Below are 10,579 nucleotides of genomic sequence, written 5' to 3' on the forward strand. Positions count from 1 at the left end.
GGGGGAGGAGAGGGCGGCACGCTCCGACGCCTCCCGCCCCCGCGGACCCGCGGGCAGCGGCGGCGGCTGCCGGCCCCGCCGAGAGGTCGGTCCCCGGCGGAGCGGCGAGCGGGGCGCTGGGTCCGAGCTGCCGGCTCCGGTGCCCGGCGGCTGCCGCGCCGGTGTCTTTTTCTCCTGGCGGAAATGACGAGGCGGCTCCTGCCACCCGAAAATATCTCCAAGTGAAATGGGAAGCGACACCCGACGGCCGCCCGGGGCGGGGGAGCGGGGGGAGCGGGGATGACTCGCAAGGTGCCGCGGCCGGCGGGAGGGGGGTCTGGGCGGCGGCAGCGCCGAGCACCTGCTCCCGGCGGGCCGGGGCAGCGGGGGTGCCTGCGGGGGAGCGCAGCCAGCGGCACCGAGCTGGCGCTTGGGGTGTGGGTTTGTTGGATTTCATTTTCCCTGGAAAAAAAGCATCGCTGCGTGGGCAGTGAAAGTAATTTTTTTTCTTTCTCTTTGGAGAGAAGCTCGGCTGTAAAACGGCGATGACGGACGGTGTCGCCGGGCTCCCCGAGGGAGCCATGCTGGTGGGCACCGCTGGGGTGGCGGCCGGGGTCTGCGGGGAGGGAGAGGAGAGAAGATGCGCTTTGAGAGAAACTGCACCTTGTTTTGCCCGCCTCACGCCGAGGGTGCGGTAACAGGGCAAACTGGAGTGGAGTCAACCAGCAGAATGGAGGTAGGACTTAGGCAACGTCAGTACGGAGAGAGCAGGTGCTCCTCTGCCCTACCTGTCCCGTGAGTTGCACCACCAAGGTATGGTGGCTGCAGATGTGAAAATCCACCATCCCTGCAGCTGAAGCTGTTCATCTTCTCATTGTCTCCCCAGGCTGCATCATCCTGGAGGCTAACTCAAGAAGGCAATTCTCACAGGCTCACTGTGCCACAGTGTCTTTTTGTAGGAGCCCTTCTCAAGCACAGAAAGATTCCTCCTAGGATGGCTGTGGCACTCTTTTCAGGCACCCTTCCTAGGAGCCTCTGCTCTCAGGAGGTGGCATCTTCCCCCTGGAACTCCATGCGGTAGATAAATAGTGCTAAAGGGTGTGTTTCTGCTAGTTAGTTGGCCAGTGCACAGCCTTGCCTGCATTTGCATTCATGCTGCTTCTCCTGCCGAGGCTGAGGCAACGACCATCGAGATTTTCCTTCTGATGGTGTTGACTGCTGAACGCCAGCTGCTGACACTGACATTTAATATCTGTATGTGAGGGAAAAAGAGGATTCCCTCACCCCTGAAGTGGTAAGAGCAAAGGAATCAGTTCCTTTGCATGGTACGGGCAGTGAGAAGCTCTCCCACTTCGATGTGTGAGGCTGAAGTAGTAGTGATGAGGGCCAGTAAGGCATACATAGGGTTGGTAACATCTGTCCCTGGAGACCCAGGAAGACTCCCCCTACCATGTTAGGTAGACTTGACCCTCACTTTAAAGGCTGTACTTATCTTTGAGCAGAATCTTCCTTTTACTGAAAACTGGGCCTTACACATTGTAATTTTCCTTGAATTTGGAAATTCAAGACTCATGTCTCCTGTGCCACATTTCTACCAACACACTCAGGAGGCCATCTGCTTCTAAAGAGGTTGTGTTACCTAAAACTACCAAAAAAATAAACCTCACTTGTGAATTAAAGCTGACTTTTTCCTTGTGAAAGATTTGAAAGGTATGCAGAATCCTTACATACTGGGTTATTGTTGAAAGAGCATGTCACAATTTTAATTAGAAACCAGTAGTTTGAAAGATTTAGAAGTGTAAATACCCAAAATCAGACTGAAGTTTGGCATATAATTTATAGCAGCATTGTGTAATTCTCATTGTGCTGAAAAGGGCTTCATAGGTGAGGAGAGGGGAAGTTAGTTTTCAGTACATGTGTATGAAGTCCTATAGTTCATAATTATGCATACAGCTGTAGCTTGCCAAGGTAATTTGTAACTAAAGCAAGTTTTTCAGTAAAGCATAACCCAGTGACCCAGTGCTGTCCCCATGGTTAGCATCTATTACTTTTAAAGCCCCTTTATAGTGGTTTTATCAAATTATGGAATGGTAAAAGGGAGTTTGCTCCTCCACTTCAGTAAACAGATGAAGTGCTGAGCAGGGGATCTAATTACCTTTATTGTTCTCATAGAGCATAACCATCTCATAAATACTGGGATAAATCCCACTGTTTTACTCAGATCTTGTTTCAGTCTCACTGAATAACATTGGCTTGGCTACGGTAGAGAGGACTTGGCTCTTTATGAGTGACGATAATGTTATCCAGCCACAGTGTTTAACTTGATGACCTATTACAGCAATGAATTCTATAGTCAGGACATGTGTTACATAAAAGTATTTTTTTTTAATTTGTTCTAAATTTATTGCTGCCTGGTTTTATTATTGTTCTCTCTTTCTAGGATAAGAAGTCAAAAGGAGAGCTAAATGACTTTTTATGCTGACCTTCTTAAACTATTGTCTCAACCAAAATGCCTTAACCAAAGTTTTTTGGCTGTTTTCATCTTTTAGTTTAGTGGCCTTCATTTTGCTGTCACACTTGTATGAGTCAGGCCTTTTATGTAAAGCGTATGGGACAGGCTTCTGCAGAGACGCTGAACTACAGAATTATGTATTAACTCATCTTTTAGAGTGACTCTGATCACTATAGCGCATTGAAAATTACTGTGTTTAATAATATATCTAAATATACATATTGTTGTTTGGAAAGTCTCAATTTATTAAGTGGTAAATGTAAAAGTAAGTACACGGTAAAATTCAATATTGAAAGGAAAATAAAAAGAACAGGATTGAGTTTGCAACTGAAGTGCAAGACAGAAGCCAACAGTATAGATCATATATCTGCTTAAATATCCATTCTCTGAGCATCCACGGATATGGATGGACAACTCCAGCAAATAAATTTGAGCATACACACCTCCCGGATCAGCACCTCAGACTGCATGCTCAGAGAAGATACTGCTTTTCTGTCATGGTACATTGTCAAAAAAAACCCTCCCTGGAGTTCAACTGGGAGTCATAGCTGCTACAGCAATACAGATGGAAAATAAGATTAGTAAATCATTCAAGTCAGTCTAATAATGTGCTTTTTGTGTCTATTTGATCAATAGGACAACTTCTGAAGTAGAGCACTGCTCATCCTGAACAAAAGTGGCAGTTAGATCCAGGTTCTAACACTGGGAGGTTGAATGGGCATTTGCTTTATGTGTATGAAGCCAGACTCTACAGTAAGTACCAGTGATGAGTTACAAGTATGACTGTGGGTTCCCCAGAAACTTCACGGACTTTTTGCCAGGATCTCTAGAAAACATACAAGATGCTTAGAAATGACAGCTTGAAATCCTGCCCTGAAGTTAGGAAAAGGAATTTAGCTCTCAAAAGATGTTGTTTCTGGTGCTGGATATTAAAGCCGATTCTTTGGATGGAAGGGAGATGAAAACAAGTGGAGGCAAATTAACAGGAACTAAAACTGAAATCTAATAAAAACAATTGGAGTAAAAAAAAAGAATCAACAAGCAAACAAAGTGAAAAAAGCTAATACTTTCTTCAAGTTAATAAAACTCGTTTGTCTTTTGATAGCAAATAAACTCTTGATTTTTACAAAGGAGGCTCTATTTGATAAGAATTGAGCTTTTCCATTGGTATTAGCTCACACTACAAATATCTGCTTTGGATGCCATATCTGCATTACTAGAGTATTTTATTCCACAGCCTGTGGCAACATATAAAACAAGTTGCTGCTCTCCTTGAGTTAAGACACTCGTTCGTCCCTTTTCTGATAGGGCTGCCATCTGTCCTCTGTTCCTCAGAGCCTTTTTGCCTTCAGAGTGGTGTCTGAGCTGATGCCTCATCAGTGCAAGGATTGCTGTCCCTGCCAGGGCTAGCGTCTTCCAAGGGAAAGGGGGAATAACGCGGAGTGGGAGGGAAATAACAAATCACCTTGATGCCAGGGGGCCATGGGCTAGCAAAGGAGGAAGAGGAAGGTTCATGATCAGAGGTGCAGTAAGGTAGTAAGCCCCTGGAGAGGGTAGAGACTGGTCAGATTAGGAAAGTTCAGAGGAGCAAAGGGGCTTAGATGGAATCGGAGACCCAAGCTGATTTAGACTGGGGGCCGGTCCCTGGCACTGGAGCAGTGGGGAGGTGTGAAGGCCTGGGGGTGGGATGGGAAGAAGCTCCCTCCCAGCTGAGAAGAGCAGGCCTGTGCCTTGTGGGGGTTGTGTGGCCCACCACCCCACTGGCAGCTGGCCACTACTCGCTTCGTGTCCATGGGCAACCTCTGCCCATGCAACAGAGGCCAGAAAGGCAATAACCCTCCATCGACTTAAGGCCTACATTGCTGTTCCCTCATTTCTCACCATTTACCTTCAACCTCCTTGAAAGCACAAGTCTTTTAAAGCAGTGTTTCAAATGCAAATATTCTGCTCCTAAAGTATATGCCTTACATCCCCAATAGTTTATTTTGACATAAATGGGGGTGGGGGGTGTTGTGCAATTGATATTGTTTTGTATAATCAGAAATAGAAATCATAATCTCCCAAAGATGTTTAATAATTTAAAGTATTCAGAACTCAATTAAGGCTATTAAGAGATTAGAAGTTAGATTAAAGGTGGCTAATTGGTAAAAATTCAAGGACTTCAAACACCTTTTGTAATACAAAGGCTCTTAAAAAATGAACAGGCTGAGAATTTCCTCAGGAAATTCCTATCATTTTAATGAGGTTTCTTCATTTAAAACAAAAAATAATAAACCACTCCATACACAGTTTGAGTCCCACTGCTTCTCTCAGACAGTGGACTCAAACAATTGCCTGCTGAGACCTCCTCCTTCCCCAGGTTTTGGGGGACATGCAAAGGTTTAATAAGTTTTGACAATCAGAAGGGACCACCCCAACCATCTGACATGTTCTCCTGCATTGATGACTGCCAAAGAATTTCTTCCAACCTCTTGCATGGTGGTGGGAATTATCTTTTTGATCATATTGTATCTGATTGTATCTGTTTCTCTGATCATATTGTATCATAGTGTATCAGCTCAAATTGTATCTGTTTCTCAGTTCCTTCAATAGGGAGTCAAGTGGCAGGTTCCTTTTACTACTGAAAATAAGAATCCCTGGCAATGTGGTGGGCTCTTGTCTTTCTGCATCTCATGGTTTCTCCCATCTGAGGGTCTGGGTGAAGCTTCACAGCAACGGGAAAGAGTGATGCTGCCACGAGGAAGGTGCGAGCCAGTGGCAGAGGGATAATGGGTATGTCCAGGCATTTGCAGAGGGCTTTCCAGGAGCATTAGCCACCCTGTTGGAGGTGTGTGGGGAGCTGCCATCTCAAAAGAACAGTTTTCTGTTCCTTCACAAAAATAAATACACAGGTGGTATTATGTGGGCCTTCTCATTTTCTTTTTGTCAGGCACAAGTTCAAGGAGGCTGTTTGTTTGTTCAGCTATCGTGCTAGGCTAGGGCTGCATCTATGCTACTGCAACACAAATGCCCTGCTCAAAACAATGAGAAACCCAAGGGAAGTGTGCTTCTGTGCTAAAATTATTAGAAAAAGATTATAAAAGAAAACAGCTACTAATTATTAACATCAGGTTCCCACTCATTATTAGCATCACAAATGTAAAATGGCTGCCAACAAGACTCAGCTTGGAAATCTCATTAGAAAGAAATGTCACAGTTTATTCCTGGTTATAAATGCTGTTTTACTACCTTTGGAATGGTTGGCTGGTTTGGCTAAATGCAATGGGTGGCTCCCCTTGAGGTGCATATTTTTACTGATGAATTCATATTAGCAGAAGAATAATAAATATCTGATCATTTTCTAAGCAATCCTGAAAATATTTAATATTACCAAAGAATGTAGTCATCTAAATTGCACACTGGAGTACAAAAGAAAAAGAATAATGATATGGTAATATAAAAAGGGCAGAACCATAATGAGGAGGACATTTGTCAGTATATGCAGAAAAGCACAATCTGTCTCCCTGGTAATTTGGTAGAGTACAGAAAGTATTACATGCCATATTACAAGTATTACATTTTATTTCTGACTTCAGGAATCATTGCCATATGTTCAAAGTCAGACATGACCTCTTAAATATAGCATGTTCTTTGTTCGTGCTGTGCGGGCTTCATCCTGCTTGGACAGTATTTACTGTGAATAAATTAGAGAGAGTATAAATCTTCCAGTGCCAGAAGACTTCATACAAGCCAGCTTTTGTGGATGAAGTGGACAAGAGTAATTTGGCTCCTATTGACCCAGGAAACTTAACGGGTTTGCTTTATTTCTCATATCGAATAACTTGCTCTAAAAACTACTGTTATGTAAATAGTCCCAAATTTCAAGAAGTATTTATTACTTTCAAACATATTTTACACCAAAAGGAAAAAGAAATATTTTCAAATATTCCTGCTGTAAAGCAACCTATTGATGTTACAATTGAATATGCCCTGATGTGCCCCAATATTGCTATGACTAGAAGTTATTTGAGATTTCATACTTTTACATGAAGCTTCATGTTTACAGCTTGAAAAATTTGTGACCTAAGGTTCTCTCCCATAAATTATCCTTCCTGGACTCCAAATTCTTCCTGGAGCAGTGTTTGGACTGTGCATAGACCTAAAGGTCTATCCATATGATGTCACGTTGAAATCAAAGCGAATTTGGGGAGTCTAATGGCCAGGGTTTGGACTTTTCTATACCATCACCTCCATAATGTTCTTTTTTGTACTGCTATTTACAGTCAGACCTGGTTAAGGCATAAGAAACAATAAGGTAAAGGAATATTATTATTATTATGAAAGGGAAGTATGAGGAATGTTTCTACAAACTTTTCTAGTATTAAAGAATTGTAATAATGAAAGAAAAGTATTAGTATAGAAAGGAATGATGGGTCAAGGTGAAAAGGTGGCATTATGAAAGGAGTGACAGGGAATATACTACAGGAAACAATGCAATAATCAGAAGAAAATATTACAAGAAATTGTGAAAAACAAAGAGTGAGAGAGGCAATGAAAGCAAATATACATATGGATCAATCTGTAGGTACAGTTTGAATTAAGGATGGGGAAGAGTGAGAAAGAGTGAAGTCAGGTGATATGTCAGAGTATTGAAATTGAGAGGAAATTAATAAGAAAATTTGAATATATTGTCATGAAAGCCAAGAGATCCAAAACATTGGCAGGTTTTACAAGAGAAAGATTTTAAATAGGCAGGTAGATTGGACAGGGTGGATTTGAAATACCTAAAGTGACTCAGCAGGAATTCAGCCACAGAGAAGGAGTCAAAACAACTTTAATTAATCAGAGAAGAAAGCAAGCTTCTCCCAAAACAAGTCCAGATCAAGTGCTCAACAAAACCTTTTTTGTTGTTATTTTTTTTGTTCCTTGGTGTACTAGAGCTAATGAACTGAGCTCTGCTGAATTAAATGTGCTTAACTCATTCTCTAGCCCTAGTCTCAGCTATTACAGACTGGCTTATGTTCATAGCATTAAATAGCCTTTATCTCCAAAACCAGGTGGCTGTACCCAGTCTGCATATTTTGAATGGTTCCTGGCCATGCTGACACCCAAACAGTGCTTGGGATTTGTTTGGAAGTTGTTAGCTGTGCTGGGCAACCTTTGAGCAGTTTGGTAACACAAGCATTCCCATGCCTGGAAATATTCCAAGACCTTGATAGGTTTACTCCTAGGGACTTAAGGATGAAGCCTACATCCATACACAGGCTCTGGCATGGCTTTCCATGTCTAGGTTCATGCTCTGCTATACTCTATCTTGAATGTCAACATCAGGCTAGAACAGGCAGCATCCAGCAGGAGAAGCCAGGGCTGGACAGGATGCTGGACAGACTCCAGCTGGTCTATCAATCCCTATACTTTGGCAACCAACAATCAAGGATGTCCTGCAGGTGTTTAAATCTCAAAGGAGAACCCTGGGGTTCTCTGGAGGTGACCTGGGGATATAATCTAAGCACTGTCTCAAAACAGTTTAAAATCAACTGGAAGTATCACAACAGCTCACTTTCCCACAACATACCCCTCCACACCTGTGCTTGGAAAAGGAGTAGAATGAGGACAAATAGGCAATAGCACACTACAGATAAAGCCATTTTCTCTCATTTCTTAGTTCCCTCTGTCTTCACAGCCTCAAAGTCCTCCAAGAAAGTTGGCCATCCTCCTACCCAGACAGTGCTGCTCCAGCCCTCCAGCATGAGTGCTGCTCCAGTCCTGAGATCTCCTGAAGCTTTTGTTTCTGTGATTATCAAAGGATGAGCAGTGGGAAGTCAGAAGATAGGAGTCACAGGTTGAAAACTTTGGCAAAGCTCTCAATCGTTGCTTGAATAATTGCTCAGCAGGAACGCATACCATGGTCTCAGCTCAGGTTCCTCTAACCATCCCAATTTTAAAAACTCTATTAATCCCAATGACAGCTGGGCATCACACCTGTCTAATCTAATCTTCCAAGACATTTCCATTATGCTCTTCTCTGTAGTATTCTGAGTGTTTTAGAGAATTAAATGTCTACTACATAATCTAATTAATATTGATCTTTGGTTCTCTTCTTGCTCAACATGGGCAGGAGGAAATAGCACATAATTCATCTAGTTTAACTACTGTTATTTAAGTTATTACAATGGGGAAGCAATGACAGGGAGGACTCTTGCATTTTAGCCAGAGAGCATTGATAATTTTGATTCTTCCAGTCTCTTGAAGGAGTGAGTTCCAGAGAGAACTCTCCTCTCGTGATGTTGAACAACATGGAGAATACTGCACTAGCATACCCAGATTTGTTCAAGTCGCTTTTCAGCAGCAGATCTGTAGCATAGATGCATGTTAATGTTTGCACTAATGCTGCATATGTGTTTGCATACCCAAAATGGAACTGCATCCAATTTAAGACCTGCCTTGCATCTGTGCACAGGTTTGTATGAGAGTTTGCATAATGCATTACACTGATATGAATTTCTATTGTGCAAATGTGGCCATATGGCTTTTGAGAAATAAGTCATCTTGCAAATAATCTGGAATGAGTCTGTTGGGACTGATGAAGGTCAGGTCAGAATCTGAAGGCATCACAATGATTTATTTGTACACTTTCCCTTTCTTTGCAGGTCAGCTTCTGCCTCTTTAACCAGCGTAAATTTTACATTTTTCTCTCCAGAACTGAGGTTACTTCTCAGTTGACTGGATTGCATCTCTCCACTCTGGAAGTCAGCAATGTTCTGAACCAAGTCAGCATATGGCAGCCATGGATTGAGTCTCCTACAATCCCCAAATGAAAAATACTGTACTGTCACTCGTGACTAATGGAAAACGAATAGCAATGAAAAGTCCATGATGATTCCACAGCTAAAAACCCTCCCAAAACCCCTAGGTTAAGGCAACATTTTGGGACCATGTGCAGTCTACTTACAGAAGCTCTATGGCCACCTGATCTGATCATTTGGCACGGGTGGCACGATGTGCCAGACAGTGATGCTGGGAGGGACAAAAGCCTTTGTAGTCCTTGCTTTTCCTCTAAAACCCTCTTGTTTTATATCCACCCACTACATGTCACCTTCACACTGGAGGTACTTAGACCCAGCCTGCAGCTGTAGCAGGCGAGCAGCTACACTTGGGTGTCAAACCAAGAAGAGAAAAGCTGCTTGTGTAATTTCACGGGCCAAGTCTATAGAGAAGGAAGCAAAAGTGCTTCTCCAGCCTTCAGAGATAATTTTAGGATGGCTTGGGTGGTCATTATGGCCTGAACGACAAGAAGCATCTTTGTTTTCATGAAAGAGGCCTAGCAGCTAGCAGCAGCAGTATTTGCTAAGCAAGATCATGAAATGTGCATGATACCAAAAGTATGGGCTTTGCTCATAGTTCATATGGAAAGGAAATGTACTCCCTGCTGGCAGTGCTAGCAGTGAATCTAAGATGAACCAATCTAAGATTGGTATTTGGAAAATTACCAATCACCTGGTTTTTTCCTTTCAGTCCAGGAGAGAAAAAGTAACAGCCCAACACAGGAAAGTGCTGAGCAGGTTTTACATCTGACATGTCCTGCACTCTACAGCAAGTTCCCATTACCATCTCTGGTACATACAGGTTAAATTAGTCACAAATGTATAAAGCAACATGGATGAATCTCGTTTTCCATGGCGCCTGTCTTATTGTTAGTGCAAGAAATCTTATAGCTGCCAATTATCATGGAGAAAGTCAATGGGTTACACAGTGATCATTTACTGGAGCAGGAAATGAGTCAGTACCTGAAAGATAAAACCTTACTGTTTAATATGCATGTATTTGAAGGATATAAAAATCTTAGGAATGAATTTTATTTGGGGCACTTTATGTGGGCTTGCATACTGTACTGGAAATACAATTACTATGCAAGTGTACACAGTAACCTTGGGATGAATTTGAGGTATAGGTGGTGGCATCATTCTTGGTTTGAGATCATGAAAATTATTTTGACCCACTAATCCAATGTTACTGTGAGAAGCTAGAGTTGATGTCACCTTTTAACTTGGAGAGAGTTTTTCAAACAACATGCAATAAAATGTATTTTCTGGATTTATTTTTTTTCAG

At 42.6% G+C, this 10,579-nt stretch overlaps 1 long non-coding RNA gene across 1 annotated transcript; it reads left to right on the forward strand.

Annotated features, from left to right (window-relative positions):
* Positions 1-152: 152 nt before the first annotated feature.
* Positions 153-5,250, forward strand: LOC127474316 (uncharacterized). Its single transcript, XR_007905805.1, has 3 exons — positions 153-715; positions 866-3,244; positions 5,072-5,250. It is a non-coding gene; the product is annotated as an uncharacterized LOC127474316 (long non-coding RNA).
* Positions 5,251-10,579: the final 5,329 nt, after the last annotated feature.

Source organism: Manacus candei, unplaced genomic scaffold (genome assembly GCF_025592945.1).
Source record: "Manacus candei isolate 608988 ecotype Guabito, Panama unplaced genomic scaffold, ASM2559294v1 h1tg000041l, whole genome shotgun sequence".
In the NCBI taxonomy this organism is placed as follows: domain Eukaryota; kingdom Metazoa; phylum Chordata; class Aves; order Passeriformes; family Pipridae; genus Manacus; species Manacus candei.